The sequence below is a fragment of the Anopheles stephensi genome, chromosome X, assembly GCF_013141755.1.
Source record: "Anopheles stephensi strain Indian chromosome X, UCI_ANSTEP_V1.0, whole genome shotgun sequence".
NCBI classification, from domain to species: domain Eukaryota; kingdom Metazoa; phylum Arthropoda; class Insecta; order Diptera; family Culicidae; genus Anopheles; species Anopheles stephensi.
The window spans coordinates 21,314,194-21,328,741 of record NC_050201.1 but is presented as its reverse complement, the minus strand read 5'-3'; the positions used below and the strand labels follow the sequence as shown (position 1 = coordinate 21,328,741).

The following is a 14,548-nucleotide window of genomic DNA, read 5'->3' as shown; positions in this document are numbered from 1 at the left end:
TATTTTTATTATAGTGGTTTAAATCAATTCCTTGCTTGTGTTTCAAATTTTCAGCTACTTTTTCAATTATCGATGAACTGTTTCTTGAAAGGGTAATTATTTCCAGAGGGGTAAATTTAGTACAAGAGTGTACTGAATTTTTATGTTTGAACAAGGAAAGTTGTATCAAATCTGTAGGAGTCATAAGCGGATTCTCGGTTTTAGAAATTCTATATAGTTTCAATAACGTAGAGTGAAATCTTTCATCTGTGCCATTCATTTCACTTCTACTAGTGGCAGTTACAAAATGTTTGTTATTGAAGGTGTTTAAAAATTGTACGACTTCACCGGAATTGAAAGACTTTTCTCCGTCCATCACTATAATTTCGGGGGGCCTGTATTTTAGAATAAATTCCTTAAGTACAAGAAAGACATCTACGGTAGCTCTAGAATTAATTGGTGCTACTAGTGCAAATTTTGAAAACTTATCGACACACGTGAGAAAGTAATGCTTTTCCAGGAAAAGTATATCGATATGTAAAATTTCAAAAGGTTTTTCTGGTAAAGGAGTGATTTGCAACGGTTGATTGTTCGATTTCCAGTCATATTTGCATTTGTTACAGATTAGGCAATTTTTTATGATTGCTTATTATGCTTATGATTTTATGATCAAACCAGTCATTTTGGGGAAATAATACCTCCGCAAAATCTGTTGTTTATTTTCCCCTAATCCTCAGTGGGCTCTATTATGTTCTTTACTAACTATATCCATATGATGTGAAGGTGATTCAATATCCTCTAACATTTTTTGAGTGAATCGTATTTTTAACATATTTTGTCGTCCATAATATTTTTTGTACGTTTCTTGAACTTTTCCCATTATATTTTCTGATGTGTATGTAATAATGGGAGAAATGGAACGACTGAAGAATTTACGGAGCAGCAACTTTATTTCATGACCGTATCGCTCTGCTGACGTTTCGCTACTCATCTACTTTTCATCCTCTGCCCAAGGTGATATTTCTCATTTTACTCGATACAGGGTGATCCTGCCTGCTACCCAACTAACGTTTTTGATTTTACATCCGGTCATCCTGATTGAAGTCAGACCCTTGATCTTCATCATCTCCCTCTTCTGCTGTTAACGCATAAGCCCATAGCCTCATTTTATCTTCACTTGTACTCGTCTCTAGCGGTCCTTCGCCAAGTCCTACTTTCCTAACGCGATACCGCCCGTTGCGGTTTACATGCATAATTTCTTAGGGACCCAAGTATTCGCTAGCAAGTTTCTTACCAGCAACAAATTGCGTTCGTTTGATAGCTACCAACTCTCCTAGCTTATACCCTGACGCTGGTTTTCGTTTCTTATCGAATTGATCCTTGTAGCGCCGCTGCGCTTGTTCTATAGCAATACGAGCGTCTTTTCGCCATTCCTGCCTTACGTTATCATGATATTCATACCATTTTTTATTTATAATTTCCCTCAGCTGATCATCACTGCTATTTTTCATCTTCACGCCAAACATCAGTTCAAACGGTGTTTTGCCCGTTGTTGAATGATAATACGCATTTATCGCACGTTGCACTCAGTTCACCCACTTAAACCATTTTGACGGATCTTCTGTCGATAGTTTCGCCAGCATTTCTATAGCCGTCCGGTTAACTCGCTCCGCTTGTCCATTTCCCCGTGGCACTCCGGTAGTAGAAACGATGTGCTCGATACCCTGGTTCTGAACGTGCGCAGCAAATGTATTGGACGTGAACGCTGATCCTCTATCGGTGATAATCCTTGTCGGATTTCCAAACACGGCTGACCAACACTCCAGTTTCCGTAGTACTTTCTCAGCAGTTGTAGTACGTGTGGGGTATAACCAAACAAATTTAGAAAAACTATCAACTATTGTTAGAATATACCTGTATTGTTTCGCTGTGGTATCCATGGAGCCTACGTGGTCCATATGAAGTGTGTGCAAAGGCACGTCCCCTTTCGGAATAGGACTCAGGTAACCCTCCTTCAATCCAAGCTTCTTATTGTGCAAAATACACGGAACACAATTGCCAATGTGTTGTCGCACCTTCAACTCCAAATGAGGGATCCAAAACTTTTGTTTTATACCATGCATCATCTTTTGTACTCCAATGTGACCTGCGTTTTGAGCATCTGATATTATCTGCCTTTCCATCAGACGCGGAACCACCAACAAGTCTTGCCCTTCCACAGCTGGATGTAATAGACCGTTTTTCATTTTGTAAGGATCGTACTTTGCTTTCTCTAACACAGCCATGATTGCTTTCAACTGATCGTCTTTTAATTGATTTTCTCTAATCCGCACCGACACATCAGATGCAATATTCATTACACTCAACGGATATCGACTCAAGCAATCCACATGCTTTAAATTTTTTCCGGGCCGATGTTCTGTCTCGAACGTAAAATCTTGTAAGAACATCACCCATGGTAAAACATCTTTAGGAACCTCTGCTTTTTTCAGTGTCTGCTTGAAAGCTGTACAGTCCGTTACTAATTTAAACTGATTTCCTAACAGGTAGAACCTAAATTTTTTCACCGATAAATACACCGCTTTTGCTTCCAAAATATAGCTGTGCAAACTCGACTCTGCCTGAGATGTTTTCTTGCTCCAGAATGAAACTGGATGCATTTTCCCTTCAAACCGTTGTAATAATGCTGCACCAAACCCTTCTTTTGACGCATCGGTATGGAGTTCAGTTTCTGCACCTCTCTGATACAACTTCAACACTGGTTCGCGCACTAATGCTTCCTTTAACGCGTTTATAGCATTCAACTCTCTTTCACCAATGCTAAATTTAGCCTCATTCTTTAGCAAATCCGTTAAAGGTCTAGCTATGATGGAATACGACTTGATAAACTTCCTTAAGAACCCGGTAAGCCCTAAGAAGGCTTGCACCGCTTTTACATTGCTCGGAGTTTTGAATTCTCTTACTGCTTTCGTTTTTTCCATTCCAGGGGAAACTGTTCCGTTCTCGATATAATGGCCCAAAAAGTTAATAGATCCCTGCATAAAAAGACATTTTTTCCATTTTATCTTCAGTCCGAATTCTGCCGCCGTACTCAACACCTTCTTTGTTCTGGCTAGACACTCTTCCGCCGTTTTCCCATGCACTATAATATCGTCCATATACAACTCTAACACATTATCATCAATTAGTTGTTGAAACACATGGTTAACGAAACGAATAAACACCGCGGGTGAGTTGCAGAAACCAAATGGCGTACGATTGAATTCGTATAAACCTCTGCTTGTCACGAAAGCCGTAAACTTCTTGCTCTCTTCCTTTATTGGCACATGGAAGAAACCATTCTCTAAGTCCATCACCGAGAACCATTTTGCTGCCTGCAACTTCACTAGAACGTCGTCTATCACCGGTATTGGAAATGCATCTTTCAATACCATGCTGTTTAATTTCCGAAAATCAATACACACACGATTTGACCCATCCTTTTTTTTTTACTACCACGACACGACTCGCGAAGTTTGATGTAGACGCCCTTATAATTCCGCTCTTAATCCACTCATCGACTTGTTTGTTTACTGCTTGTTCCTGCACGAAAGGCAGCCTGCTGGGCGCATGCTTAAATGGCATTATTTGTCCATCGGGAACGATTTCCAGTTCAACCGGACTTTTACTTGACCATTTCGAGTTGGTTTTCTCCTTATCTTTGAAATCCTCGATCATTTGCCCTATCTCATTCCGATACTGATGATGTATTGATACTTCATTTGCGCCGTTTATCGTCAAGGCATTCGCACACAACACATCACATTGTTCCTGATTCTCGCGCACTCTTGGTTTTATTTAAACGCCCTCCGCAGTTACCAAGGCGTCCATCGCACACAACGCATCCCTTCCCAAAATCACTTCGTAAACACTGCTATTGTCTGGGACCACATAAAAAGACATTACCGGATAATTTTGCCCGTCGATACACACTTCGGTTTCTACCCGACCCAATGCCTTCGTTTTTTTCCCACCAAAACCGTTGAATACCATGTCGGTCTTTGCCAACAATAGGCTACCGATTTTGTTCATAACACTGTATTGTAACAAACTGTATTCGCTGCCGGTGTCAAAAAGCGTTTTGAAATAGTATTGCCCGATGCGCATGTCAACAGTTCCACTATTTTCACTCGAAACGAGGTTCGTATTCCCAGGATTGTGCCTGTTTCGATTTCTTGGACAACTGTTCGACACGTGGCCGCGCTCACTGCACGAATAACATTTCGGTCCTTTTGTTCGAGAATCACATTCCCTTGCTCGATGACCAACACCACCACACTCGAAGCATTTTTTTTCGGGTTTTCTTCTTTAACACACTTCTTAGCTTCATGTCCGACATCGCCACAATTGTAACATTTTCGTTGATTTCTTGGCTCAACTCGCGTAACACTCTTTTCCGATGTTCTTTTGGCTTCTGCTCTTTCAAGGAATAACAATTCCTGCTTTAGGTCGGTCATGTTGCTCGATCGATACAGTGACGCACGCATTCTTGTTTCATGGGTCACGCCGTCTACGATGTATTCGATTAGGCTGCATTCGTCAATATCGGCGTCACGAGCTTTGCGTTGCATTTCATATACGTACTCAAGCATAGTTTCCTTATGCGTTTTCCGTCGAGCCATAAGCCTTCTATGAAAATCACCCGAGCGCACTATCTTTTCGAATTCCTTTATCAGCTTAGATCGTAACACCGGGTAGGATGATAAAGTTTTTTCCGTTGCCAGGCAACTTCTCGCAATGCCCACCATCTTACGTCGACACATGATGAACATTTGGTCTTCGGACCACAGTGCCATTTTTGGGATTGGTATTTTGGGATGGGATTTTGTTCGGGAACGGCTTCTAACGTTATTCCGGAATCCATGATCCGTTTCGCCAGGTCCTCTTTACTGCCGGACGTAGCCAAGCCAGCCATTTCACACTTCCGCACTAGGCCAACACGCGTAAATTCTTCCACCAATCGTTCCATAGTTTATTCACACCGCACGACCAGTATCACACAGCTCACATACACGTCGATTGTTTCTTTTTTAGTGCACACAGCACTCTCACATGAATAACAGCACACAGCCGAAGCACCGAATACTTTCCAGGAATCGCCTACCACACACGCGCACGTCGATCCCTTGGCGCACACAGCAACCACTCACACGACCTGCCGCACACACCTAGTAAGGCGAACCTTTTCCGCGTATCGGTATATTCACACCCGTGCAGGTCTTTATTTTGGCGCACACAGCAACCACTAACACGACCAGCCGCACACAACAAACGGGTTTTGGTTATAGGTATATCCCACTTCTGACACCAAATGTAATAATGGGAGAAATGGAACGACTGAAGAATTTACGGAGCAGCAACTTTATTTCATGACCTTATCGCTCTGCTGACGTTTCGCTACTCATCTACTTTTCATCCTCTGCCCAAGGTGATATTTCTCATTTTACTCGATACAGGGTGATCCTGCCTGCTACCCAACTAACGTTTTTGATTTTACATGTATAATCCGTTCAGTTTTGAGGCATAGAAATGCGTTTGTAAAATATTTAATAAATTCCTTTCAGTCATATCATTTGTATGTACTGTTATTCTCTTGAAATTCGAAAAGAGGTTCTTAATTTCTACGTTTTGATTACCTTCTTTTATTATGACTTGATGCCGAAAAGCATTCAGAGGTCCTTCAGTAGATGGGATATATGACGAACCACAGTCGGGTGCCGAATGCTGGGTTGCTGTCATAGAGCAGCAAATCCTACTTAAGGCGTCGGCCACGACATTTGCTTTTCCTGGCTTGTAGATTATTTCATAATCCTGCTCTTCGAGATAAGATTTCCATCTCTTTAATTTAGCATTAGTATTTTTCTGTGAAAGTGTAAAAGTAAGCGGCTGATAATCCGTTACTATCTTAAACTTAGTTCCATACAAATAGTTCCTAAAGGTTTTCAATGACCAAATTATAGCCAACATTTCCTTGTCGGAAGCGGAGTATGCTTCTTTGGTTTTTGTTAACGATCGAGAAGCGAAATGTATGGGATTGTCAGAACCAATTTCACCCTGTGACAATACTGCTCCTTTAGCATAGTTTGAGACATCGGTTGTTAGCACAAAGGGTTTACTATAATCAGGATAAATCAAAATATCCGAAGACGATAAAACCAATTTCATTTTTTCAAAACATTCAACTTGTTCGGTCGTCAATGTGATTTTTTTGTAAGACTTAGGATTTTTTTCTCCTCTTAATATACTAGTAAGTGGCTTTGCTATTTTTGCAAAGTCTTTCACAAACTTTCTATAATAATTCATTAGACCTAAATATGATCGTAGCATTTTTATTGTTGTTGGAGCAACGAACTTTTTTATCGCTTCAACTTTCTGGGGGTTGGGTTTAATTCCACTACTCGTTATAATGTGTCCTAGAAATTCTACTTCTTTGTGTAAGAATTCTGACTTATCCAGTTGAACCTTTAAATTAGCTGCATTAAGTGCTTTAAGAATCGTGTCCAAATTTCATAAATGTTCATGTAAGGATTTTCCAAACACTATCACATCATCCATGTAAATGTAGCACATTTTGCCAATATAATTTCTTAAAACGTCATCTATGGCTCTTTGAAAGATCGCCGGGGCGTTCTTTAATCCAAAAGGCATTCGCGTAAATTCATATTTTCCGTTATTAATAGAAAATGCTGTTTTTTCTATGTCGGACGGTTTTATCTTGATTTGATGAAAGCCAGAAGCTAAATCAAGTGTAGAGAAATATTGTTGTCCTCTTAATTGTTCCAGAACATATGCTATCTCAGGCATGGGATACCTTTCGCTTATTGTCTTTTCATTTAACTTCCTGTAATCTACGACCATACGGAATTTCTTTTTTCCTGAAGCGTCGTCCTTTTTTGGTACAATTTATACTGGAGATGTCCAAGCGGATCTCGACGGTCTAATTATTCCATCTTCTAAAAGCTTTTTTATTTTTTGTTTTTTTTATTTGCAATACGGCCAGGCCGTTCTTTATGAATAAAAAAAAAAAAAAGTTTTTTTATTTGAATATTCACCTCTTCTGTGTAAGCGGCAGGATAAGGATACACGCGTTGATGTATTGGTATATCATCAGTAGTATTAATGGTACATTCAACATTTGTAGCACATGATAATTTAATATTAGGTTCGTAAAAAACTGATGAATTATCGTGCAATGTTTTCATAACTTTTTGTTTAGTGGAGGAATTCAAATGATCCACACGGAAATCAACCATATTATTGTTCTCTTTAAAACGGTATTTTAAATATGGATTAGAAAATCTTTCTCCATTATCTGTAGTTATTTTCATTACACAATTTTCAAAAGAAATATCAGCCTTTATTTTTTCTAGAACGTCTGTGCCAATTATTCCTTCAAAGAAAGGATGAAAATCATGAATAAAAAACTGATAAGCTTCCTCACATTTTGGTGCAAAAAATGCAATACAGGGTCACCGATAGATAGCATACGGCGAGCATACCTTAGCGGTTCGCGCAAACATTTAAGATATCTGCGGCCATCGATAGCGATTCGCATGTACAGTTAGCGAATGGCCCAAAATGGATAGCGATTTTCGTGCACACTTTAGTGAATGTCAGAATTCGGCGCGGTTTGAAAATGTAGGTTTATATGACCCAGGTTGAGTAGTCGAGATTTAAAAAAAAACCGTTTAAATTCCATTTTTTATGTAATTGGAAAGCTGTTGCGCACAAAAGTGGTGTGAAAATTAATGTTCATTATTATAAAGCATAAGTTTATTGATTTCCAGCGTTGGTTAAAAAAATAATAAGAAAACTATGTGAAACATCAGAAGATATTCGGATGAGATAGTTATTGAAACCAACCAATTGGAAATGTTATTTTATTTCGTCCAGCAGCATTATTTACATTTCATCTTTTTAAGAATCGTCAGTACAATATGTTACACATTAAAACTAAAATCTTACTTTCTAATCTTATATGTATTTATACATAACTTAATCTAAAATTTCTTCCCCCCTCAAACAACGGGACATATATTGCCACATATTTGAAATGTAGCCATCGCAATCCTGTGCGGTTATTAGCCTGGATCCATTCCGAATCGCTTCCATCAATTGCTCCTCATTTGAAGGATTACTTTGCCTCACAAAATTCTTCCACTGGCTGAAAAGATTTTCAATTGGATTAAGGAATGGTGAGTTGGGTGGCAGATATAAAGGTTTGTCGCTATCATTTACGATTGCAACTCTTACTGCGGGTGTTTTGTGGAAAGCTACATTATCCATTATGAAGTAGCTGCTGTTAATGTTCTTCGATCGAGGGTTTGCTTTAGTTCTTCAAAAAACTGTATAAACCGTTCACGGTTTACGGATCGAGTGTGTGTGGTGTAAAGCAGCACGCCGTACCGATGCATAGCACAAATGATGGAGATGTTCCTAGTCCTTAACTGTGGAACGGTGATGGTGGCCGGTGTTCCTCTCTGCGATCGTCCTTTTAGCGTACGCAAACTGACGTTAAATCCTACTTCGTCTAAATATATCAAACCATTATCCAGCATTCCGCGCGCAATTTCATAAAATTGTGTGGCGTAATGTTTCCTTTCGTCGACAGTCGTTGGTGTGTTGCGTCGCTCCGGTAACAGTTTGACCATCTTCAGAGAGTAGTTGAATCCTTTTATTTCCCTCGCTATGGTTGTGGACGAAACTCGAACACCGTGTTGTTCGAACACTTTCTCTGTGAGTGCTTTAAGCGTCACCGTGCAGTCGTCGTCGATCCAGTTCCGAACATCATTTACGGCTTGCTGCGACAATAATTTAGATTTGTTGCCACCACACTTCTTTGCCTCGATTTGCCATTGGGTTTGGTATTTTTTGATGATGCCATGGACAGTCGGTTTTTTTTTTAAATTAAACATTTCGCTAATCGTAGCTGCAGTGGTTCCGTTTTCATACGCCGTTACCACGCGTTCTCTATCTTCGTTGCTGGTAGTTTTTCGGCGGCGAGGTGCTTGCATTTTCCTCTTGTACAGAGCTTTGGCTGGAATTCATATCTGCAAGCAAAAAGTAAAAAGAACAATGTCTGTCTCATTTGTTTCGCTTCAGCACATACCGCTATTGAAGCCAACTGTATTCTTTCACGGTGCGTTAATAAAACAAATTTACCGACAAGAAAAATGTTGCACGGGCGCACTTCAACAAGCAAGAGCTCCTATTGTAGCCAAACACCTAGAAAACACTCAAATTCAATGAGAATTCTAGTTGTAGCACTTTTTAATTGTGCTGAAATTCGTACCTTTAAAAGGATGATTGCCAAACCCAAAAACAACTATGGAATGTATAATGAAAACGCAAATGATGCTCCGATTGTTAATCGCTTGGTACGCTGTGAACGCTTCGGTTGCTGGACCAAAATGCTAAATATTTTCATTACCTGAACGGATTTTTTTTTCGTGATCGCATCAATTTTGAATTCGTGTATATACGTCCATGTTTGAATTCTCCACATGGCTGTTCTTCTCATGTTTCACATAGTTTTGTTATTATTTTTTCAACCAACGCTGGAAATCAATAAATTTATGCTTTATAATTATGACCATTAATTTTCACACCACTTTTGTGCGCAACAACTTTCCAATTACATAAAAAACGAAATTTTAACGATTTTTTTTTCAAATCTCGACTACTCAACCTGGGTCATATAAACCTACATTTTCAAACCGCACCGAATTCTGAAATTCACTAAAGTGTGCACGAGTTAACAAACGTTCAAAACAAGTACGATCACGTTCAAGCGATCCTTCGCTTCCGCCGTCCTAAACAAATAATTATTCATATTCCGAGATAAAACCGTTATCGCCGTCGACCCTCGGACCACCAACGATCCTTCGCTTACCTGTTCTTGTTGTTTTTCGTTCCTTCCACATCCTTCCTTCCCGACCCAAAATATTTTGTAAAATCTTAGAAAATAAACCACTCTACGTCTAACCGCCAACTGAAACGGTCATAGTTCTCTGCTCCGCAAAATCACGTCCGAACGTCGTAACCCGAAAGAAAATCTTTCGAAAAAGTTAACTCACGCAAATCGCTATCCATTTTGGGCCATTCGCTAATTGTACATGCGAATCGCTATCGATGGCCGCAAATATCTTAAACGTTTGCGCAAACCGCTAAGGTATGCTCGCCGTATGCTATCTATCGGTGAACCCTGTATCTATTGCATTCTTAGTGTTAAAACTTCCACTAACAGATTTTATGTTATAGTTTGTCACTTCGTATGGTTTAGATAGTTTATAACTCGAGGCAAGTTTATTTGAAATAAAACTGATATTCGATCCACTATCGATCAAAAATGGGTAATCTCCCGTTACGGTTGGCAAATTGATATATGGGAGGAATCGGTTCACCAATTTGCGTTTCATTCTACAAAATTAAGCTCTGTAGATTCAAGAGGAGCAGTGGTGCGATATGCTGAAACTTCTTGAATTTCATCATCAACACCATAAGCTTGCCTATTAATTGAAGACGATGCTCGGGGGCGTTTAGCATTAAAATGTGGTTTGTTATTTGCTTGAAACGAAGGATCAACTTCCATAGGAACTGGCCTGTTATTTGTTTTTTGTTGCATTACATTGGAACCTGGGATTTCCTTGTGGATTGACACTTCTCATAGAAAAACGGTTATAATTGTGGGGAAAGTTTCTTGGTTGACCTATATTGATTCATTTGGGGGTTCAAATTTTTTACTATTAAATTGTTGCCTATTTATGCCAGGTCGATTTTGTGGAATCTGTAAATCTCTTGGTTTAGGAATGTAATAATTGGGTTTATCGTGGAATGGCGTGGATCTCATGTCCATGTTGCTTATAAATCTAAACAGTAATTATAAGCAGAACTCAAACTGTTCGGGTTATAATTTTTCAACAAGAAGCTTAATGGTTTCTCTAAGCCTCGGATAAAGCTGTCCAAAGCTTTTTACCTAAAATAACTTATATGTGCTTCATGATTGGAAACGTATTTTGGGTCAGACTGAATTTGCATTACTATTGCCGTTTGTTAATCATTTACTCGGCTGAAATAACAGATGAGTGATTCAGACGGTCGTTTTTTAATTATTGACAGTTCATGGTCCAGTCATTCTGCCTCTAGCTTCCGTGGCGTTAAGACGTGTTTCGCTGTGGAGCGTCATACGGATCATTTGCGTACGGCAGATAGTGGTCATCGTCCTTGTGTGCGGTAGCGTAATCAACGTGATTACCCGTATCGCACTACGGGTCTCCGCCTTTCTCCGGCTTTCGCTCGGAGTTTGTGTTTATCGATCGAGTGGCGCCTAGCCCCGATCAACGTGTGTTTTTAGTGTTGTGAGTGTGTGTATCTGTTGATCGTTGCGATAAACAAACGTATCGACGCTGCAGCGTCGCATCGATCGTGAACTGTCTTGTGTGTGTGTGTGAGTTTGTGTGCTCGTGCGCGCGTGTTTGCTTATCGTGTATATCGGTAAGTTTGTCTTCCCCTGCTTCCCCCGTTGTCTCCGGTCCTAACATGGTGACCGACTTATCGGATTCGGAGAGAGAGATTGAGCCGAATGTGAAGCGTAAGCCTGGTCGCCCTAAGGTCGCTCCTGCCACTAAAAAGGTGGCATTGGAAGAGAGACCGTCTTCCTCGAAGGCATCGAGTGCCCCGCCGACAAACAGTTTTTGTGCCCCGCTGGCGAAAAATAATGATCAGCAATCTGAGCATCGAGCTCGTGCTTACCCGGTGTCGTGGGAGGGTAAGCCATTGGTGTATTTTATGCCACGCACCAAGCAGCTCGACGTGAGGACGATCGCGGCATCGTTATTTAAGAAGTACCCGGGCGTTGCCGATGTGTTTCGGATGCGCCCTAATAAGATCAGGGTCACCGCAAAGGACCGGGCTCAAGCCAATGTCATTGCGGCTGATCCAGATTTTACGGAGCACTACCGGGTTTATATTCCCGGTAGTCTGGTTGAAGTTACCGGCGTGATCGAAGACTTCGATTATCCAGAGGAGGAGGTGGTTAAATTCGGTGTAGGTGCATTTCATGCACCAGACACGCCGAAAGTAAAAGTCCTTGAGGCAAAAAAGCTTTTTAAGCTAGATGCCTCATCGAAAGATGAAAAAAAATATATCCCGACCACCTCCCTCCGGATCACGTTTGAGGGAACGGTACTTCCGCAGGCCCTCATTTAAGAAGGCCTTCGGATACCCATCGACCGGCCATACGTGCCAAGGGTGGCCACCTGTTCGAAGTGCAGCCGGATTGGACATGCCGATCCGTTCTGCACTCGCAAGATCTGCTGCGGAAAATGCAGAGGGGCTCACGCTACCGAGGAGTGCAAAGCCCCATCCCAGAAATGCTCGCATTGTCGGGAGGAGTGGCATGAGGTTGCATTGTGTCCTGTGTATCGGAAGCTGCAAAGGGAGCAGACCAAAACGATAGCCGAGCGGGCACGCGGCTCTTACAGCAATGCTCTAAAGGGAGCAAACGCATCGAACCCCTTTGCAGTGCTGGATAACACAGCTGCAAATGGCGAGGCCAATCCGACTGCACTCGAACAGGTGCCATTGAGATCGGTAAACGTTCTGAGAGTGCCTTACAAAAAGGTACAGCGCAAGGTTTTAAAGACGAAAAGTAAACCTTTGGCACCACAGCGCCACGCTAAAGTTTCTTCCCCCGGTTCACAACGTGACGCTGATCCCAAAACTCCCGCCCCCCAAATTGCCAGGAAGCAGCCCAAGAAGAAGCGATCACCTCGGACCGAAGCTCCTTTGGAAAACCTAGCTTTTCCGACTGAGCCCAAGGGCTTCCTGAGGATCCCTACCCCGTCCCTTTCCGAGATCCTAGAATCCCTCCTCCTGACCCTTAACCTCCCGCAGCATCTGCACATGATCGCTACTTGGGTCCTTCCTTTCCTGAAAGGAATGATCAAACAGTGGCTGGCTCAATGGCCATGCTTAAGTATGATGGTCCGTCCGGAGAATTAATGGCTCCTACGGCTACTATCATACAGTGGAACTGTAGGAAATTACTTGGAAAGCTAAACTCCTTTAAAGCATTAGTGGGCGAACACAACTGTGATGTGTTTGCCCTCTGTGAAACTTGGCTATCAGATGAAATTAAATTAACCTTCCCGGGATATAATATAATCCGTGAAGATCGCGTTACTAGGGGTGGGGGGTACTGATTGGTGTTCGAAAGAGTCACACTTTCACCAGAATACCCACCCCTAGACAAGAAATAATAGAAACTGTCGCAGTTAAGGCAAAACTGGGCGTTCTTCACGTGACAATTGCATCCATCTATATCCCCCCGAAAGCCAATAATGAAAAAGAAAAAATTGAAAAGTTAAAAGAGGATCTTGGAAATTTAGCAGCGGTCTTGCCTGGACCGCTTTTGATCCTGGGAGACTTTAACTCTCATGGAATCGACTGGGGGTGCGATAAGGATGACATTCGCACTCCTATCATCCGAGATTTCTGCGACAGATTTGGGTTTTCGATTCTAAACTCAGGAGAGGCAACTAGGATGCAGACACTGGACCTGTCTCTATGGTCATCAACAATGGCCCTGGATTTTAGTTGGAAGGTAATCCAGGACCCTATCGGCAGTGACCACTTGCCGATAGAAATTTCCTACATCAAGGGAGGATGTCCAGTAGATGAAACACCCGTTAAATGTGACTTAACGAGGAACATCGACTGAACGAGATACGGCAAATTAATAGCCGCTTCGCTTTCTCTTGACTTGGAAGATTTGTCTCCTGTGAAGGAGTACGAAAAACTTGTTTCACTGATAAACAAGTGCGCCCTTGAGGCCCAAACAAAGCGCTCCCACCAAGCAAGGACATTTAAAAAACCTCCCACTCCTTGGTGGGGCAAGGATTGCCAAGCGGCTTTTACCAAGAAGCGTGAGGCATTTAACGCCTTCCGGGACACGGGCTCGAGGCCCTTGTATGAACAATATAAAGGACTGGAGAGAACGTGCAAAAACCTGTTGAAGGCGAAGAAAAAGGGTTATTGGCGTAGATATGTCAATAATCTAGACCCTGCCACTTCACTTAATTCGCTTTGGAGAATGGCTAGAAGGATGTGAAACAGCAACAACATCAATGAGAGCGAAAGCTTTTCTGATGAGTGGCTGTATGAATTTGCCCACAAGCTTTGTCCCGATTTTGTTCCTGCGCAAAGCTTTACACAACATGCGCCTGGTAGTGACCCTAGGATGGATTCACCGTTCACAATGGTAGAGCTATCACTTGCTCTCCTATCAAGCAAAATCTCCTCCCCAGGTCTGGATCAGATTGGTAGCAGATTGCTTCAAAATCTTCCTGACATAGGGAGGAAACGTCTGTTAAGTATTCTCAACAATATGTTGGAGGTCAACAGCGTCCCGCAAGAGTGGAGAGAAGTGAAAGTTGTCACTATCTTGAAGCCTGGCAAACCGCCATCAAGACACGACTCGTATCGGCCAATATCGTTACTGTCGTGTCTGAGGAAACTCCTTGAAAGGATG

General features: G+C 41.7%; 2 protein-coding genes across 3 annotated transcripts in view; one reads left to right on the top strand and one right to left on the bottom strand.

Annotated features, from left to right (window-relative positions):
- Positions 1-14,548, top strand: part of LOC118513984 — a 493,738-nt gene that overhangs the window by 84,826 nt on the left and 394,364 nt on the right. The gene's annotated exons all lie outside the window — the stretch shown is intronic.
- The window catches only part of LOC118513762 (uncharacterized protein K02A2.6-like), an 86,864-nt gene that overhangs the window by 27,180 nt on the left and 45,136 nt on the right, over positions 1-14,548 (bottom strand). The window contains exons 4-5 of one of the 2 annotated variants that reach the window (XR_004906510.1): positions 8,272-9,068; positions 7,894-8,182 (exon numbers count right to left, since the gene is read on the bottom strand). The exons of the other annotated variant lie outside the window; for it this stretch is intronic. The gene's annotated coding sequence lies outside the window, so the exon portion shown is untranslated. Of the gene's footprint in view, positions 1-7,893; positions 8,183-8,271; positions 9,069-14,548 lie in introns of those variants that run through there. 2 annotated transcript variants of the gene reach the window in all.